At 41.5% G+C, this 19,836-nt stretch overlaps 1 long non-coding RNA gene across 1 annotated transcript in view; it reads left to right on the forward strand.

Moving 5' to 3' along the window:
• LOC102158034 overlaps positions 1–11,667 on the forward strand; it is a 76,736-nt gene extending 65,069 nt beyond the window's left edge. The window contains exons 3-4 of the long non-coding RNA XR_298303.3: positions 8,042–8,171; positions 10,164–11,667. This is a non-coding gene — a long non-coding RNA (uncharacterized LOC102158034). The remainder of the gene's footprint in view (positions 1–8,041; positions 8,172–10,163) is intronic.

Raw genomic sequence — 19,836 nt, forward strand, 5'->3', positions numbered from 1 at the left:
GGTCTCTAATGTTCTCGTTAGTTCATGCACTGGTATTGAAATGACCTCAGAAATTATATTGAGGCTAATTCATTTGTATTTTTTCATTGTGGCATATGTTGTTGGCTCTACCTCGTGTTCAACTACTCTTCCTTTCTCCTTGCTAACTGCACTCACGTGATTTTTTTTTCTTGTTTTGGACTGGGAGCATTATGTCCACACCCAAGCTAATAAATTTTATTGGTGTAAGCCAATCATGATAATCTCATTTTCACTCTTCACACATTCTTGGAAGCCCTGAGATACCTTAGCTTTGACCAAAGAGGCCTAAGAAAATGAATTTTTTTTCTGCAGAATTCTTCAAGAGGTTTTGATTTTCTCATAAGGAGGGACGGATACACTGCAATGTCCTTTCTCATCTAGCCTTGACTTTGTGACATTTGCCACCTTGTGACCATGAGGATAATGGCAAAAAGCTGTAGACTTTATTGGCTAATTGACCTGCCCCCCCTTGACTCTTGTTTAACTATTGGTCGGAATGGAAATTGGTACAGTCGCTCTGGAAAACAGCATGGAGTTTCCTCAAGAAATTAAAAATAGAACTAAAATATGATCCAGCAGTTCCACATTCCACACCTGGATGTTTATCCAAAGAAAATGAAAACATTAATCTGAAAAGATATATTCCCTTCGGTGTTCATAGCAGCATTATTTATTGTAGCTTCCAAGATACGGAAGCCACCTAAGTGTCCAGGGACAGATGAATGGATGAAGAAGATCTGTATCTCTATCTCTCCCAAGCACTGTATGTTTTCACTTGCAGTAGCATCTTAAAAAGAGAAAAGCAAACAAAACAGATACAGGCTCACAGACACCGAGAGCAAACTAGTGGTTGCCAGAAAGAAGGTAGGGTACGGGATGGATGGAATAGGTGGAGGGGATTAAGAGTTACAAATTACCAGTTATAAAGTAGGTACATCACAGGGTTGTAGTGTACAGCACGGGCAATATAGTCAATAACTTTGTATGGTGCACAATCTATAAAAATAGTTGCACTATTGTACACCTAAAACAAATATACTGTAAGTGAACTATACAAGTTTAAAAATACAAATTCAACTGTACAAACTTAAAACATATAATAAGTCACTGTCCTTGTGCACTTGGGATGAATCCCACTTTGTCGTGGTGTAGGATCTTTTTGTTTAAGTGTTGTTGGATTTGGTTGGCTAAAACTTTGTTGAGAATTTTTGCATCTATATTTGTCAGAGATACTGGCCTATGATTGTCCTTTTTGGTAGTACCTTCACTTTTGGTATTAGGGTGACGGTGGCTTCATAGAATGTCTTTGGGAGGATTCCTTCTTCTTCAAACTTTTGGAAAATTTTAAGAAGGATGGGCATAAGTTCTTCTTTGTATGTTTGGTAGAATTCACCTGTGAAACTATCTGGTCCTGGACTTTTGTTTGTGGGTAGTGTTTCTATTACATATTCAATTTCATTTCTAGTGATCAGTCTGTTCAAATGATATATTTCTTCTTAATTCAGTTCTGGCAGGCTGTATGTCTCTAGAAAGATGTCCATTTTGTCCAGATGGTCAAATTTTTTGGCACATAATTGTTCATAGAATTCTCTTATGGTTTTTTATCTTTCTGCAGTATCACTTGAGATTTCTCCTTTTGTCTTTTCTTATTTTGTTTTTTTTTTTTGTGTTCTCTCTCTTCTTTTTGGTGAGTCTAGCCAGAGGTTTGTCAATTTTGTTTACCCTTTCAAAGAACCAGCTCTTAGTTTTATTGATTTTTTTTCCACTGTTTTTTGAATCTCTATTTTATTGATTACCTCTCTGATCTTTTGATTTCCTTCCTTCTGCTGACTTTAGGTTTTGTTTGTTCTTCATTTTCTAATTCTTTTATGTGGTAGGTTAAGCTGTTGATTTGAGATTTTTCTTCTTTTTTTGGGAATACCTGTATCGCTATGAACTTCCCTCTAAGAGGCAGTTACTCCTTCGTCAGTGCTCTGGCCCTGCCAAAGGATGATTCTATAGTCTTCTGTGCAATAATGCCTATGAAATTCGCATTAGCTTAGGAATAATGATCATCATTCTTATCACCATCACCAACTTCTAGGAAACATTTTTGGGACCTAAGATTAGGACTTAGAAAATTTATTAGATTTGATGCACATACATGAATTGTTATGTTTTTTTTTTCCATCAATGTACTTGCAATAATGAATGATAATGAAAATATAAGGATTTTAAGACATGACTTAAAATCACATGCCATGACTTTGACTTTAACATTTCTTCACACCTCATGTTTTGTTTTAGAAATTTATGCAAAATTTGCCTTCTATTTTACAAAATATCTATTTATGTCTTATTAGAAAACAATCAATTTGTCTCCAGGTCTTAAAAAAATATTAATGTTCTAGAAAGATGAGTCATACTCGCCTTTTGTCTTCACTTTTACTTTTCACATTGAGTGAATTCACTCCTTGGTGAATCCTTGGATTCATAGATATTATTCTGAAGTGGAACAAAGATGAAAGTAAGAAGAATGCAGTGTACTGATTCCTGTAGAACACTTGTTCAAAGAGAGGATAAAGGGAGAGAAGCCAAGAGGGAGGATGAGACCACTCAGAGGTTATAGAAACTGAGGGAGGGCACCATCAGTTCAGAACTCAGACCTCTTGTGAACTTTGAAAGAACAGTTTCTACAATGCTATGGAAATAAACGATCCTGTGGGTTAAAGAGTGAGTGGAAAGATTTTTAGATTTGACTAAAATTAAAAATTTCTCCATGATACTGTCCTCCAAGTCCATCCATGTTGCTGCAAATGGAAACATTTCATTCTTTTTTATGGCTGAGTAGTATTCCACTGTGTTTATGTATGTATGTATGTATGTATGTATGTATATATATGTTCAGTTCTTCATCCATTCATCTACTGATGGGCACTTAAGTTGCTTCCTTGGAAACTGTAAATAATGCTGCTGTGAACATTGGGGTACATGTATTATGCGAAGTGAAATTAGAGAAACATGAATACTGTATGATAACACACACGTGGACTGTAAAAAAATGAAACAAACTAGTGAATATAGCAAAAACAAAACAGATTCACATATCTAGAAAACAAACTAGGGGTTACCAGTGGGGAGAGGAGCAAGATAAGGATAGAGCACTAAGAGGTACAGACTGTTGTGTATAAAATTAACTACAAGGATGTATTGTGCAACATGGGGAATATAGCCAATATTTTATAATAACCATATATGGGATATAACCTTTAAAAATGGGGAATCACTGGATTGTACCCCCGTAACTTATGTTGTACGTCAACTGTAATAATAAGAAAGACTTTCTCCACGATGAAAAGATAAGGGTCAATAAGGGAGGGACAATAATGAGATGAGTGCAAGAAAGAATGAAGCAGAAGAAGGTGGGAGCAAGACAGAGAATGGAGGCGAGAGACAGAGACAGGATTAAAAGCAAAAACACTTCTCTATGGCAAAAAAATATCACACACTTTAAGGAGCAAATGAAAGATGAAGAAAAACATTGGCAGCACCTATTAAACGGTTTCAAAATCCATTAACATTGAGAGATCTAACACCTAAATAAAGGAAATCCATTGGGTTGTCCTTTTAATATTTTATGAAAGTAGTAGGCAAATCATTTAATTAATGCTTTAAAGGAAGATATATAGGAGGCAGAGGCATTCTGGATGTGCCGCTCCTGCTGGCGGAATTGAACGTACATGGGGTTGCCCTGGGCCTGGTCTGGACCTCTGGATGCTCTGTCTTTCCAGTCAATCAAGAAGCAGTTTGAATCATGGCGAGTCAGCAATATTATCAGATACTGACTTTAGGCAACACTTCATCTGGGAAGTTCCCAAAGAGAGTCAAATCAATAAATAGTTTATTGCACAAAAGCCTCACAACATCTTTTAAAAGCTGTTTTTGGTACCTGTAGAGAAAAGTTGAGCCCAGGTTTCAGGGGATAGAAAGATAAGGATTTGATTCTCAGTTATAGCAATAATTAGAACAATTTTCTCATTTTCTCTGGACCTCAGTGTTTTATTTCGTTGCAAAGCGGTAATGATTTTAAAGATTGCTGTGGGGGATTAAGTGGGAATTCCTGGCACTCCAAATATGGGAGTCCCCATCACTAGGTCATCAAAAGCCTGGGATTGCTGCTTCTTCCTTATCCTGCGCTACTGACCTTGGCCGGATTTCCACCTCCATGCAAACCACATGGATCTATCAATATATCTTCCCTCTGAATGTCCAGTTTTAATCCAATAGATGAACTAACAACTGTTCTTTTGAGATCCGAGGATGTACACTGTTATTTGGTTGCGTGTGGGTGATTTCCAAGTTTCCTGAGGACCTTATCTCTAATGTCATGTCTTAGGAAGGGCTACTCTGGAAAATACTGTTTATCACTCAGAGACTGTTTTTCATTTCTGTCAGGTGCCTTTCCTTCCCTTGTTTCATATTTTATTTATTCAGCACATTCTTGTGGGATACCTATGATGTGCCAAGCACTATATAAAGGGTTGGGATTCACATGTTAATAAGACCTGGTTCAGAAGATGAGGGGTGAGGAAGACTGACATTTCATTCAAAAATGTGGTCAGGGGAGTTCCCATGGTGGTGCAGTGGAAGCAAATCCGACTAGGAACCATGAGGATGCAGGTTCGATTCCTGGCCTCGCTCAGGGTTAAGGATCCGGTGTTGCTGTGAACTGTGGTATAGCTCCCAGATGCGGCTCGGATCCCCCGTTGCTGTGGCTGTGTTGTAGACTGGCAGCTATAGCTCTGATTGGTTCTCCTAGCCTGGGAACCTCCATATGCTGTGGGTACAGCCCTAAAAAAAAAAAAAATGTGATCAGTGTTACAATTATATCGGACATTTTTTATGTCCTTCTCTGCATCACAGTATCTCCTTGAGAAATAGTTAGGGGAAAGTCCACTTTCCTATTAGCATGTTTCCAGAAAGAAACTCCCACTTCCAGGAGAGAAATGAGTTAGGACAGGAACATTTTTGCCTTTTTGGAGCCACTGTCCTCACAAAACAAGGGCCTGATCTGAGTGTGAGATTTGGACACAGCCCTGGCTTGCTTTTCTTTCTCCTTTTTGGAGGAGGCCTACCCTTGTCCAGATTCTACAGGGAGAAAGGTTTACTGTGATGGAGACAGTGGTGCTAAGAGTAGTTGGCAAACTTATTCTGACCCAAGATTAAAGCACTTCCTCGAATTCAGCTTCAGAGTCATGAAACTTTGTTTCGTGTTCATTATTGCCCATCTCCCTGCTGCTTATTCTTTTCTTCAGGTACTGCCTGTGCTGTTCTCTCTGTGTCAAGCCATTCATGTTTGCTTTTTATGTTATTTAAATATCCTACATCCTTGCTGATTTTCTGTCTGCTTATTTATTGTATCAGAACTTGAGTGAGAAATGTGCTAATTTCTGCCAAACGACTGTGACTTTGTCTATTTTTCTTTTTCGTTCTGTTAATATTCACTGTATGTACTTTAAAGCTGTTTTAGATGGACATAAATTTAGAACTGGCACATTTTCTAATAGGTTGATCCTTTTATTATCAAAAACTGTACTTTATCTGTAGTAGTGTTTCTTGCTTTGAAATAACTATGTCAAATATTAGTATGTAGCAAACTTCTTTTATTAATTTTTACATTGTATAAATATTTCCCACCTTTTACTTTCAAACAGTCTATGTCCTTGTATTTAAGGTATTTGTTTCTTAATAAAAATATAGTCAATTTATTTTTAAGTTATACTATTAGTCTTTTTTTTTTTTTTTTCTTTTTGGTGGTCTTTTTGTCTTTTTAGAGCCGCGCCCGTGGCATATGGAGGTTTCCAGGCTAGGGCTCTAATCAGAGCTACAGCTGCTGGCCTACACCACAGCCACAGCCACAGCCATGTGGGATCTGAGCTGCATCTGTGACCTATACCACCGCTCATGGCAATGCCGGATCTTTAACCCACTGAGCGAGGCCAGGGATTGAACCTGCAACCTTGCGGTTACTGGTAGGTTTCTTTAACCACTGAGCCATGACGGGAACTCTAGTCTTTGTTCTTTTAATTGAAATATTTAGCCAACTTACATTTAAAGTAACTACTAATATATTTCTATTTATATGTACCATTTATCTATTTCTATCTACTTAGCTTACTTTTTCAATTTTTGGCCTTTACTCAGAAATAATTTTTTATTATTTAATTTTTCCTTTTATTGTTTTACTATCTCTATGTTCTGTCATTGTCCTAGAGAATTCGACTCCATTGACCCTGTCCCACCTTATTGCGCTATTATTGTCGTGTATTTTAATTCTACGTGTATTCTCTCTATATTTCATAGTTCTTGAAACATTATTTATAAACTCAACATTCATTTAGACTTACCTACTTGTTTACCATTTCAGCTGTTTTTCATTCCTTACAGTTTCCCTAAGCTCCTATCACTTTTCTTCTGCCCTAAACTCTCCCTTTATTAATCCCTTTAGTGTAGGACTGAACATGGTAAATTCTTTTATATTTTGCCTTTTAAAATATCTTTACATTTCACTTTTATTTCTGAGGAATATTTTCACCAAATGTAGAATTCTAGGGTAGTAGTTATTTTATTCTACACTTTGAATATGTCATTTCAATTTTTTTCTGTCTCCCATCTTTTGTCTTATGCAGTCATCTATCACTATGGCTAGTGTTGATGCCTATTTGAAATATCTATCAATTTATCTGTCCATCCATCCTTTTCGTACCTAGGGTGAGGAACTAACACACCCTAGACTCCCCATCCCAGGCTGGAGGTGAGGGTGATGGTGCAACACCCTATGGCTCTGTGCAGTTAAGCTCTTATTCTGTCCTTTTTCTTTTTTCTTTTTTTTGTCTTTTTGCCATTTCTTGGGCTGCTCCTATGGCTTATGGAAGTTCCCAGGCAAGGGGTCAAATTGGAGCTGTAGCCACAGCCTACGCCAGAGCCACAGCAACGCAGGATCTGAGCCGCATCTGCAACCAACACCACAGCTCACAGCAACGCCGGATCCTTAACCCACTGAGCATAGGCTGGGGATTGAACCCTCAACCTCATGGTTCCTAGTCAGATTCGTTAACCACTGAGCCATGACAGGAACTCCATATTCTGTCATTTTCACTTCAACCCTTTTACATCCTCAAGTGAAACCTCCCATGCTCCTCATTTGGTCTCCCATGACTTTATCTAGATTTACAATCTGCCCACAGTTTAGTTCCCATTGTGGCTCAGTGGTAAAGAATCCAGTTAGTATCCATGAGGATGCGGGTTTGATCCCTGGCCTCTATCAGGGGTGAAGGATCTGGTGTTGCCATGAGCTGTGGTATAAGTCGCAGATGTGGCTTGGACCTGGCATTGCTGTGGCTGTGGTGTAGGCCAGCAGCTGCAGCTCTGATCTGACCCCTAGCCTGGGAACTTCCATATGCCACAAGTGCACCTCTAGATAAACAAACCAAAATCCAAAACCAACCAAACAAAAAGAACCCAAACCCCATAATATGCCAACAAAAGTTTTGAAGAAACTACATAATTAACATTAAAATACAACTGATGGCTTTAGACTTACTGAGTAATTTTTAAAATTTTTCTTTAGTTTTCTCTTTTTTCCCAAATATTGTATATTGAACATTTGTTACATTTACAACCAATTTTGTTTTGTTTTTAAAGTGTAGTGAAAATTATTACCTTGAAACATACCCTGAAAGTCTGTTTAGTGATAAAGTACCTGAGTTGGAATTAAGTACCAAAAGTATTTTGTCTTAAAAAAATAAGTAATCAGTCCTTTCTTACCACTTCGTAGTTTTCCTATGTGTCTCAGAATTAATATGTTGTGCTTTTTATTTCAATGTTGTATTTAAATCAGGTCTGAAGTCTTTCAAGCATCTGCTAAATTAATCACACGATGTATCACTTTAGGCATCCTTAGGATAGACACAGCTTGTTTATTTCAAGTGAGGTCATCAAATAACATACATTTGTTTTTGCCTTTCTCCTCCTCCTTCAGGTCGATGGAGCACCATGGACATTCTCTGAAGGCTGCTAGCCAGGAGACTCAAGAAGAAATTGTTAAAAAGGAGAACTATCCAAACATTGTCCTCTCCCTTTGCAGCCTCAACAGGAAAGAAAACTCATAGGTAAGTAATAATAGGTACTCTGTGTGTTGGAACACTCTTAAGAAGGGTATTGTCTGGACTGAGGAGTTGCGGCTTTGGCTACACACTTAGTGAACCGAGGTCTGCGAGGTTCAAGTTCAGAGAAATGGATTTCTGCCACTGCAGACTCATTAGAGCTGATGCTATCACAGTGCTAAAAGGAAAACCTTATGTTCACCTCCGGGCTGCCAAGTGTCCAGCTGCCATCCGCATCAGCACTAGCAAAGAATGCTCTGAATTTGGGCTAGCGCAAACATAGCCAGAGCCAGGTTAGTCAATGAGCCTAATCATGATAATGCTAATAATAGCAAACCTTTATTGAGCCCTAACTGTGAGCCAGGACTGCTGAGAGCAGTCTGTGTGCATCACCCCGTGTAATCCTCACTGCTCTAGTCATGAAGCTGTTAGGAGGACTGTTTTGCATGTAAGAAATGAGGCTCAGACAGGTGAAGTCATTTGTCTGTGATCACTGAGCTGGAGAGCAGTGGACCTGGATTTTGCACTCAGATCTGCTGAATGCTGTTTCCCAGAACCCTACTGTGTGACTTTTCTGCCTCTGAAGTCCAGTCTCTCTGCAGGGTGCTTGGGATGTGACTCAGAGCCTATCATCCCACGTACTTTTGCTCTGGCCCTACCAGTTCAGACTCCACTCTCTGCACATTCTAAGATTCTTTCATTTTGCTCATTTCTTGTGCCTTTAAGGTACTTTTCCTTTCTCCTGGTAGACCGAGTCTATCATCCACATCATCCATTCATTCTCCGTGTAGATGTCACATCCTTTGTGAATCCTTCCTCAGCTATCTCCTCCCAACTCTTGACCTCCCAAAGTGCTCCCTCAACCCCCAAGTTCATATTTTAGCCTAGAGGTCAGCAAACCATGGCCAAATCTGGCCCGCTGACTGGTTTTGCCTTGCCCTGAGCTAAAAATAGTCTTTGTATTTAAAATAAATTTTTAAGAAATCTTTTCAGGGTCACACCCACGCATATGGAAGTTCCCAGGCCAGGGGTTGAATCCGAGCTGTAGCCACTGGCCTACGCCACAGCCAGAGCAATGCCAGATCTGAGCCATGTCTGCAGCCTACACCACAGCTCTCGGCACTACTGGATCCTTTACCCACTGAGCGAGGCCAGGGATCGAACCTGTGTCCTCATGGATACTCGTTGCCACTGAGCCACAATGGGAACTCCTAGTCTTTGTATTTTCAAATATTTGGAGGAAAAAAATCACAAGAAGGAGAATATATTGTGGCTCATGAAATGTAGATGGAGTACAAACTTCAGTGGACATAAAGTTTTATGGGTCTGTCGTCATGCTCACTTTTGGACATTTTTTTTGATGGCTGCCTTCATCATACAATGGAAGAGTTGAGTTGTTGCCACAAGGACAGGGCCCGATGTCTACAATATTTGCTGTCTGGCTCTCTCCATAGAAACAGTTTGCGGACTCCTGCACTGGAGTCCTATCAAGTTGTGTGTCAAAACAGTGAGCACCCGTGTGTTACTGATTATTCTATGGCTTGTGCCCAGCACAGGGCCTTTCTCTTAGTAGACAATCATTTAACAAGCATATGAATAAAAGTTAAATGAACATGAAGGACAGATTCCACACCAAGAATCAGGATGCTTGGACTCCACTGTCATTTCTATCTCTGTTACCTGGCAGAACACTCAAAGTAGGGTAATTTGATAAACTTTTTTTTTTTTTCCCAAAAGAGGACAGTAATTCAGAGCTGGAAGCAGCAAACAGATTGCCATGTATTAACTGGAAGGGCCCAGAGCTGGGCGCAGTTTCAGGATTCCAGAAAGATAAAGTCACGTAGAGTTAGCCTCTTTGGAGGACCTGTAGCATCTGTAGAGAATCACTGCACCTGACAGCATCTTCTCAGGGAAGAAGCCAAGAAAAAGTGCCCTGATCTCATTCTCTTCCCTCTTCCTACCTTCTGCTCGCTCTCCCTGCGGGTGGAAACTATCCAGTCACTGGAGCCTTGTCAATGCCATGCATGGAGATTGACCCCTGGAAAAGCAGAGGATGGAGAAGATAGAAATCTGGAGGGACAAAGGGAAGAAGACATCCGACACAGGAGGTCTTTGGGACAAATCCCATCTGTTCCTCAGTCTTTAATTTCTTCATCTATGAAACGGACAAGTTGGATTATACTTATGATAATAACAACTAAAACCGCAGCAACACTGATAGAAGTTATTTGTTGAGCCCTTATCATGAGCCATATCTTCATTTGTCAAATAGCCTTCAGAATCAATATTATCCCCATTGGACAAATGAGAAAACTGAGGCCCAGCGAAGTGTGGGATGTTCCTTCACAGACTTGATAAATTGCCCTCTTTGAAAAATATACTTTCCTGAGGTCCCTCCATCATTTTTATTTACCATATCTCTAGTCCAGTTGCACTGTTTGGGGCAATAGCTGTTTGGGATTTCTGCTGTCTTTAAAATTAAGCTTGGTACTAACTCGTCAGCCTTGGGTTCCTTGATCAGCTCTTCTGGATTCACTTAGTTTACATAGCCGTCCTTGATCTCACATCATTTCCTGTGGACACCAATTCCAGCCAGGATCTCCCCTGAAAGAGCAGAAGTTCCAAGAAAACATGCCCCCCCACCCCCCACCTCTGCCCCACTCCTATCCCCTAGGCCCTTTCTTGTTCTATCCTAGTAAGACTCAGATTCATTCCCTGGCCTGGGAAATCTATATGCCATGGGTGCAGCTACTAAGAAAACAAAAAATTGGCTCTGAAACTCTTGACAGGTTCAAGGGGCTTGTCTTAGGCCAGCACATCAACGGGAGATGGAGGGAGACAGGAATGACTCCTTTGGTCAGTTTTAGGAAGAGGGATCCTAGAGGAGAGAATGGGAAGCCAAAGCTTTAATTAGGGAAGGGGAGCAGTCACAGGCCTTGAGGTCTATGGCAGAAAGGGGTTGAGCCCTGGACCTGGCACGGGGGGTGGGTGGGGTGGGCAGGGCTGATACCAGGACTGGAGCCCCTGGGCAGCTTTCTCCCCCTTTCATTAGGCCCCGATGTATAAGCCAGCAGGGAGATGTGTTAACTCTGTGCAGGGATTCCCAAGAAGCTTTCCCCCTTTCCTAGAAGGAGAAAGGACAAAGGGGACCCTGTTGGTGGCAAGGAAAGGAGGTGGTTGAAGTGCATTCCACGATCCTTTGGCCTTTTAAACCTGAAGATGACGAGTTAAATAATTTTGATGCAGAGACCTTGCCCACCATTCTAACGAGCCCTAGGAGCTGGCACAGAAAGTGAATAATAATAAATTAATTCCTGAGAATTCCATTTTTTGTGCTCAATTATTAATGGTATTACAGTGTTATTAATGGTGTCAATTATTAACGGCATGAATAATTAAGAAATCACATCCATGCGATGATGTACAAGGGTTCCAGTGTTGAACAAATTGCCCAGGATAAATAAACAAACATACCAGGGCTCAGACCTACAACATTCATGTTTCTTGGAAAAACTTGGTACATCTGGCATCAGACTAATTATATTAATGAGATCTCTGTTTCCAGGGTTCCTGCTGCCTCAGTCCTGTACTAGGCTATAACAAGAAAGGGCCTAGGAGATGGGGGTGGGGGGCAGGTGCTCATTCTAGGGAGGAGCAGATACCCAGGTGAAGGGGAAGGTGAGCAGCCATCCTCCGTCGGTCAGTGCCCTCGGGGTCTGCTCAGGTGTGCCGAGCACTGCCTCAGTCTGGTATCACAGCCTGCTCTGTTAGGATGACCAAGTCTTTCGTTTCCTTTTTTTTTTTTTTTTTTTTTGGTCTTTTTAGGTCTGCATCCACAGCACATGGAAGTTTCCAGGCTAGGGGTCGAATCAGGGCTGCAGCTGCTGGCCTGCGCCACAGCCACAATAACTTGGGATCGGAGCCTTGTCTGCGTCCTACACCACAGCTCACGGCAACCCTGGATCATTAAGCCACTGAGCGAGGCCACGGGATCCTCAAGGATCCTAGCTGGGTTCCTTAACTGCTGAGCCACGAAGGGAACTCTCTCACTTGGTTTCTTGATATTGAAAGTCTGGCATCACAGGATAGGTCTCTGGGCTGGAGTCTGAGTGAGCCCATGGGCACATCCTTACAAGAAGAGACGTTTGCCTCAGTGTCCCAGAAGGCTGACCCTTTGTCATGTTTTGGGGGCATTGTCTGGAACAATGGAGCACAAGGAGTCCACTCTTCTTCCCCTCCCCCACACCAGCTGAGCTGCCTGTAGCTGCCCACTAAGCCCACTGGGATCTTCTGATAAGAAAATTAAGGTGATGTATTTTTCCAATGAACTTTCATCACACTCCATACCTTTCTAATGGTGCTCTCCACATCCCAGTATGTGTTATAGCTGCTGTGGGAATTTGTCTTTCTCTCTCTCCTGGACATGTGAGCCTCAAGCCCCATGCAGTGACTGGCACATTTGTGTGTGAAGAAATGAGCAAATGAATGGTACACTGCTACCTATGCTACCCTCTCTGTATGCCTATTAAATTTAAGAGGGGTTAAACATACCTGAAAACCTGTAACATCAAAAATCTAGGTTCTTTTCCCCCTCCCCCTGAAATCCAAAGATGCCTTTTGCTTAACTTTTAGGTTTGTTTGTGCATTCATAGATATGTTAAATCATAGATGCAAAGTCATTTTAGGAATGATTCCTATGAGGGGTGAAACCTAGAAATACTGTGCCTCTGTCCAAACATAGTCTAATCCAGTTTTTGCTATAAGCGGAATGCGTCAAAATGGCTATTCTAAATGGTATTGAGGTTTTTCTGACAAAGAGACATAACCAAATATTATCTCCAGCAGATGCTTTTGACTAACCTTCTCTTGGTGGATTGAATGGTTAGTTTTTTAGGATCTCTGAAAATCTTCCCTGTGCACCAGAGTCTTTTTCTCTTGTGTCCTTGGAGGTATGTATAAATAGATTCCATCATGTGCTGAGAATGCAAACTGTGGCTGTTTTTCCATCTCTCTGACCTTGTTTAACCCTCCTTCTGGATTTAGTCTTCCTGATTAACCAGAGGGGAAAATTCAGAGTCTCACCTGGCTGCTTTGATGCAGGGTACTGAACCCCTGTGATGGAACGCATCTCTTCCCTGATGAAACGTATCAACTATCAATTAGTTCATTCAGCTGACCAGAGATCCATCTGCATCAGATGATATTAAATGTTACAGGAAAAGGAAACACCTGGGACTCAGAGGCCCATGCATTTGAAACTCTTTGCCTTCCTGCCACTGAGGTTTGAAATTGAGGACTGCTCTAAATTAAGTTTAAAACTCAGCTCCAGCTAAAAGTGTTAGGTCTTCGATTAGCAGGTATCATCATCTGACGTATTAAATGTTGATTCATTTCTGTGTTTATTGTCTGTCTCCCTCCAATATAAGTTCTACATGGTTAGGGATTTTTGTGACGAGTACCTAGGACAGCAGTTTTTCGTTGTTGTTGAGGGAATGATGGATTTCTGAATGTTCAGACTCATAAAATCTCAGGTGGAAGGGATTCTCAAAGTCATCTGGTCTAACTTGCATTCTGTACCCTTTTAAACAGTCATCACCTTAAACGTATACCATTCCAAGCAAAGGGGCTCATTACCTCCCAGGATGGCAACCCAATTATTTGGGTTTGTGGTATAGAATTAATTTACTTACAGGGAACTTTTTCCAAAAAGTCACAACTGTTTTGTACTTGTTACAACGGAAGGAGACTTACAACTATACCCCGTAGAGTTAGTACTTTTCGTAAAGTCAAATGCCACTCTTCACAAACATTTATTAAATCTCTTCTATACTCTAGGCTCTTTGCTTACAGTAATTCATGTACTAGGGCAATGAGGTAATCTCCAGTTTATCCACTTTCCAGATGAGCTAACTGAGCTTCAGGGAGGGTCTTAGAAAGCACTGGGCTGGGAGTTCCCGTCGTGGCGCAGAGGTTAATGAATCTGACTAGGAACCATGAGGTTGTGGGTTCGGTCCCTGCCCTTGCTCAGTGGGTTGAGGATCCGGCGTTGCCGTGAGCTGTGGTGTAGGTTGCAGACGTGGCTTGGATCCTGCGTTGCTGTGGCTCTGGTGTAGGCCGGTGGCTACAGCTCCGATTGGACCCCTAGCTGGGAACCTCCATATGCCGTGGGAGCAGCCCAAGAAATAGCAAAAAGACAAAAAAAAAAAAAAAAAAAAAAGCGGTGGGCTAAAAAGTGTCAGAGAATTCGGTTCTGAAAGCAGGTCTTCTTAGTATTATTATGCCCATCGCTCAAATAATGCATCATACTGCAGAACACTTACATAGCTCACCAAATGCTGTAACAGGCTCATCTTTTTTTTTTTCTTAATTTAGAAAAAGCATATAGAAACTCCAGGGCCAGGGACTGAATCCAAGCCACAGCTGCGACCTGAGCCACAGTTGTGGCAATGCTGGATCCTTTAACCCACTGTATCAGGCTGGGGATTGAACCCACGCCTCCGTCTGCAGCAACTCAAGCCACAGCTGTCAGACTTCTACCCCATTGTGTCATGGTGGGAATTCCATCTATCTTAGTCAAGATTTATGGGCATCCCATAAGTAGGGGAGGCATTATTCACTCTGAAACTAGAGCTCGAGAGGCAATAAATAGCTTCAAACAAGTCTGCTGGAAACAGAGCTCATCATTTTTACACTAACACCATACCACTACACACACAAAAAAATTGATCCTCCTACTCCATCAAAAATATTGATATTTAGGAGGTCCTGTTGTGGTCAGCGGAAATGAATCTGACTAGTATCCATAAGGATGCGGGTTCGATCCCTGGCCTCGCTCGGTGGGTTATTAAGTGCATTGCTGTGGCTGTGGTGTAGGCTGGCGGCTACAGCTCCAATTCGACCCCTAGCCTGGGAACCTCTATATGCTGTGGGGACTGCCCTAAAAAGACCAAAACCAAAAAAAATTATATTTATTCCAATCATTTAATAAACACATTCTTATTGTATTCTCATCATAAGCCATGGCTGGAACTGAAGGAGAAAATGTGAACAAAGCATAGACCCTGTGTGCTATGGGTTCATGGTCTTGGTGGAGAGAAAGGGGCATTCATGGAAAGGTTAGGAACAGCATGGAAGGAGGAGTTAGGTGTCAAGCTTGCTTTGGGAAACCAGGGTGGGTGTTTGATCCTGCTAGTTTTTGCATTTAGTTGTGAACACATCTTTCCTCCCTTGGAGATTGTTTATATTAGCAGGCAAGAATGGTGCCTGGGACATTTTGACATCCTTTTAGCAGATGGCAGAGAACACACACACACACACACACACACACACACACACACTTCAGATGACCTGGAAAAGTTAAAGGCTGTCTCTAGAAGTCCATTGTGCAGATTTAAAGGGACAGCTGGAATAAAAAAGAAAGCTGCTTTCCATTCGTACCCTTTGGCATCCATTGTGATCAACCAAATTTGCTTGTATTGATGGATATAGTGCTTAGGGTGCCTACTGCCTCTATAAAAGCTCGCTGGACAAATGCTGAACGTTATTTTTGCCTTTTTTCCTAAAAGGGAAAATCCTCTTGGAATTTCCTTGGGTCAATGGAAATAGGTAGTGACGTGGTCTTTGGTAAAAGTGAAGCAGTGTAAAGTGAACTTTCAAAAGGGTGGGGTACTTCTAATCCAGGATACACAATTTTGAATCTTGCTTTGTTATTTAGGGTTATAACATGAACACTTCCTCATAGTCAAAAAAAAAGTGTAACTATTTCATGGCTGTATAATGATCCATTCAATGAAGGTGCTTCCCCAGTGATTTTGGGGGTGTTTTGCGTTGCTTCGGGTAATTTACATCTCACACTCGAGAATGATTGCATATGCAACCGTATAAGGCAGCTGGAGCAAGTGAAAGTTGAGTTCTAATTCTTTTTTTCATAAAGCATTGAATTAAGTGACTATCACTGTTCACCCAGGGGAATGGACCTGAAAATTAGATTTCCAAGAAACCTGGGCTTCTTTCAAACAATAGGCTGATTGTCCCACTGGAATTAACTTCTTCAGAATGATGTTCGGAAATAGGAGGAGGCTGTGTCTTGCTCAGAGCAGGGCTCTCAGCTTTCCAGTCAGCTCTGCTACAGCTCCCGTGAAGATATCAGAGATGCTGTGGGTTTCACAGCGAATAAATCCTTTGAATTATTTTGATCCAGGATAGATCGTGCATGTGACCTAAGAAAATACTTCCCCCAGGAGTCATCGGATATATCCTGCATCATTGAGCCCCAGGACCTGCATTGTTTCATTAGGGCTGTAGAGCAACCTGGACTAGTGAGTAAGAAAAACCTCATTGACTCATTAACCCATTTAGCAGATGAGGAAACTGAAGCCCAGACCTTTTCCAAACTCAATCTACTGTTATATAGTGGTGCCTGCGGCCCAGAACCGAGGCTTTCTTTATCCTAATCTCTCCATTCATATATGTATATACACATATATATTATGTATTATTCATATGTAATATAAAATATTGACGCTATTTGCAGTCATCTGCTATTTATGTATACAGATATAAAATCTTGACACTGTTTGTGGTCATCTGGGGTTGGAATGGTTTGCTTGGGTAATGAAGGCCCTGGAATATGATGTGGTCTGATTTCACTAGTATTGCATGTTCTACAATTCTTCAAATTCTTGAATTTCAAGCCAGAGCTGTGCATTTAGCAATTAGGGAAACTCAGTGAAGTAGAGGCTCCCTGAGGGAGAGAGCTTTATTCAAAGTGCTTTTCAGAATATACAGCCTTCCCTTCCCTTGATGAATAAATGCTGTGCTCCAAGCATTCCATCATTCAAACATGGAGCAAATGATCCTAAGGCACCAGCTGAAACTAGTAAGGAGGGGAAAACACTTGGAGGGATTTATAAGTCTTTGTATTTAAACTTCTTCGACCTCTTGTCTCAGAGAAAACATTCCCAAGACTCGATTTGACTCCTTTGCTGCCTGCTGTTTTATTTTCTGTTCGGGTTAGAGTTGCTAAGACATCCCGGCTGCCTCCGCTGGGAGAGGTAGCGGGTTATGGAATCATCAGAAGCCGAGTTAGTTGGGGAATAGCTGCGGAGCTATTGCCTTCGTCCTGTGGGCACGAGCGCTGGATTCCGCCCTGTAATCCATTCCTTGTGTTGCGAGGCTGAGTCTGATTTGAGCGGTGGGTGTAACCAGAGACCTTTGCCCCCAGCTTCATTGCAAGCGGCTGTGGACAACGAGGTCCACTGGAGGGCTGACGAGGGGTCCTCTTGGAATGAACGTAATCCAAAACCCATCACAGAGTTTTATTAGAACCAGGGACGGTGACACCACTCTTGGTCATGACTCCAAAGAAGCTAAAGAAAACCCACAGGCTTCGGGTAGTAATGCAAAGCTATTGCCAGAGCCAAAGGCTCATATCAAATTTTTTTTTTTCCTCTCTGACTGAGGGCAGAAGAAAAATACTGGTATTGTTGAATTGGGGACACTTATTTTGGCTTTTTTTTTTCCTTTTTCAACTCCTCTGGAAAATGTGATCATAAACTTCTCTAAAGTAGAGCATCTTCTGCTGGTTTAAATCTGACACACATCACCCAGTATAACTCAAGATGCTTATGAGCACACAGTAGAACTTGGTCTTAGCTTAACTTGCTTCATTTTTGGCAGTACCCACTTATTTTTTTGTAAGGAAGAAGACATTCCCTTAAGAATTAATGGAAAGAGCTGTAGCCTGAGAGTCGAGAGACATCGGTACAAACCTCGCTTTTCTCAGTTATCAGGATGCCACTCCAGGAAAAATTCTTAACTTCTCCGAGCCTTAGAGTTAGTGAATGTTGTCACAAAAAATCTTGTGGGTGGGGGACCATCATTTCCATTTTACAGATGAGAAAACAATGTTGCTGAGAGAAATTCCATACGAACACCAAAAATGGAGCTCATAGGGTACGGAGCTAGACTCTGAAACCTCATCACTAAACCTCAGTGGCAACGCTGAGTCCACTTGGCAGCGTTTTCCTCCCTAAACGCGGATGCGTTTCGTCTAGGTGGCACCATTCACAGGTCATCCTTCCGTCGGTTCCTCTCCAACCATGTGCCTTGTCAGAATTTGAACAGAATCAACACGAGCCTTTTGTTTTTTGAGTTTTACTGAAGTACAGTCGACTTACAAAGTTGTGATCATTTCTGCCGTACAACACGGTGGTTCAGCTACGCATGCACACACATGCATTCTCTTTCAGACTCCTTTCCTGTCTGGATCCTCATAGAACACTGGTAGAGTTCCCTGTGCCATGCAGCAGATTCCCATTGGCCAGTCATTCCATCTTCCTCAGTGTGCAGAGGCCAGTCCCAACCCCCCAGTCCATCCCTCCCTACCCCCACCTGTCCCCTTTGGTAACCATAAGTTTGTCAAAGTCAGTGGTTCTGCTTCTGTTCTGCAAATAAATTCATTTGTATCCTTTTTTTTTTTAAGATTCCACATACAAGTGATGCATATGATGCTTGTGGTTCACTGTCTGACCACCTTCACTCAGTATGATAATCTCGAGGTCCATCCATGATGCTGCAAATGGCATTATTTCGTTGTTTTTTGTGGCCGAATAATTCTCCATATATGTACCACATCTTTATCCATTCCTCAGTTGATGGACATATAGGTTGCTTCCTTATCTTGGCTATTGTAAATAGTGTTGCAGTGAACACTGGGGTACATGTATCTTTTCAAATTGTGGTTTTCTCCGGAGAGATGCCAGGAAAGGGATGGCTGGATCACATGGTGGTTCTATTTTTACTTTTTTTTTTTTGTGGAAACGTGGAACCTCCATACTTTCTTCCATAATAGTTATACCAATTTACCTTCCCACCAACAACATGAACCTTTTCTTGACAGAAAGACAACCTGATCTGATTCTGAACCCCAGTTCGCTTTGACTTATGTTCTTGTAGTTTTTGACCTAATCTGGCATCACATGCTCTCTGTGAACCATGGATGGAGGAATTATTTGCTGTTCAGCATATGAGAGCGCTCATAATCCTTTCTCCAGAAATGTGTGACTTTTTGGCCCATCCCAAATAACCTGCCAGAATCATCCTATGTATGATACTGTATACAGTTTTTCTTTATCAAAAACATTTTCACTTTTATGTTCAAGTCAACTAGATTTCGAACTCAAAGAGGTCAGATGCTTGGTTTTCTTAAGTGTGTTGGTTGAGTTTAATCAGGAACGTGAATTGATTCTACGGCTTTTTTTTTTTTCTCCCAAATCCGAGCAAATAAATATTCACATGGGATACCTACAGACAAAGCCACTTAAATAGATTCATATTCACACTTAAAAATGTTTAATGAGCTCCTCCCCCATACAAGCCGCTCTACTAGACAGGGAACCATCCATATTCGGTCTCTGCCCTCATGAAGCTTTCTGGCCAGCTGGGAAGATGTGTTTGTGCAAATAAGGACAAGGGCACTGGGGGTAATGAAGTGTGGTGTGTGCTCTGTGGGCATGTCTTTAATCAGTGTGGCAGAGATTGCTGCAAAGACCTTCTGAGGAGTGTAGCATTTAAGCCGAAATGTAAAGGATGGTCAGAAATTAATTAGGTAAACTGGGGGTGGGGAGAAAGATCATTCGAAGCAGAAGTAGCCAGTGTGATGGGATAATCC

Source organism: Sus scrofa, chromosome 4 (assembly GCF_000003025.6).
Source record: "Sus scrofa isolate TJ Tabasco breed Duroc chromosome 4, Sscrofa11.1, whole genome shotgun sequence".
NCBI lineage: Eukaryota > Metazoa > Chordata > Mammalia > Artiodactyla > Suidae > Sus > Sus scrofa.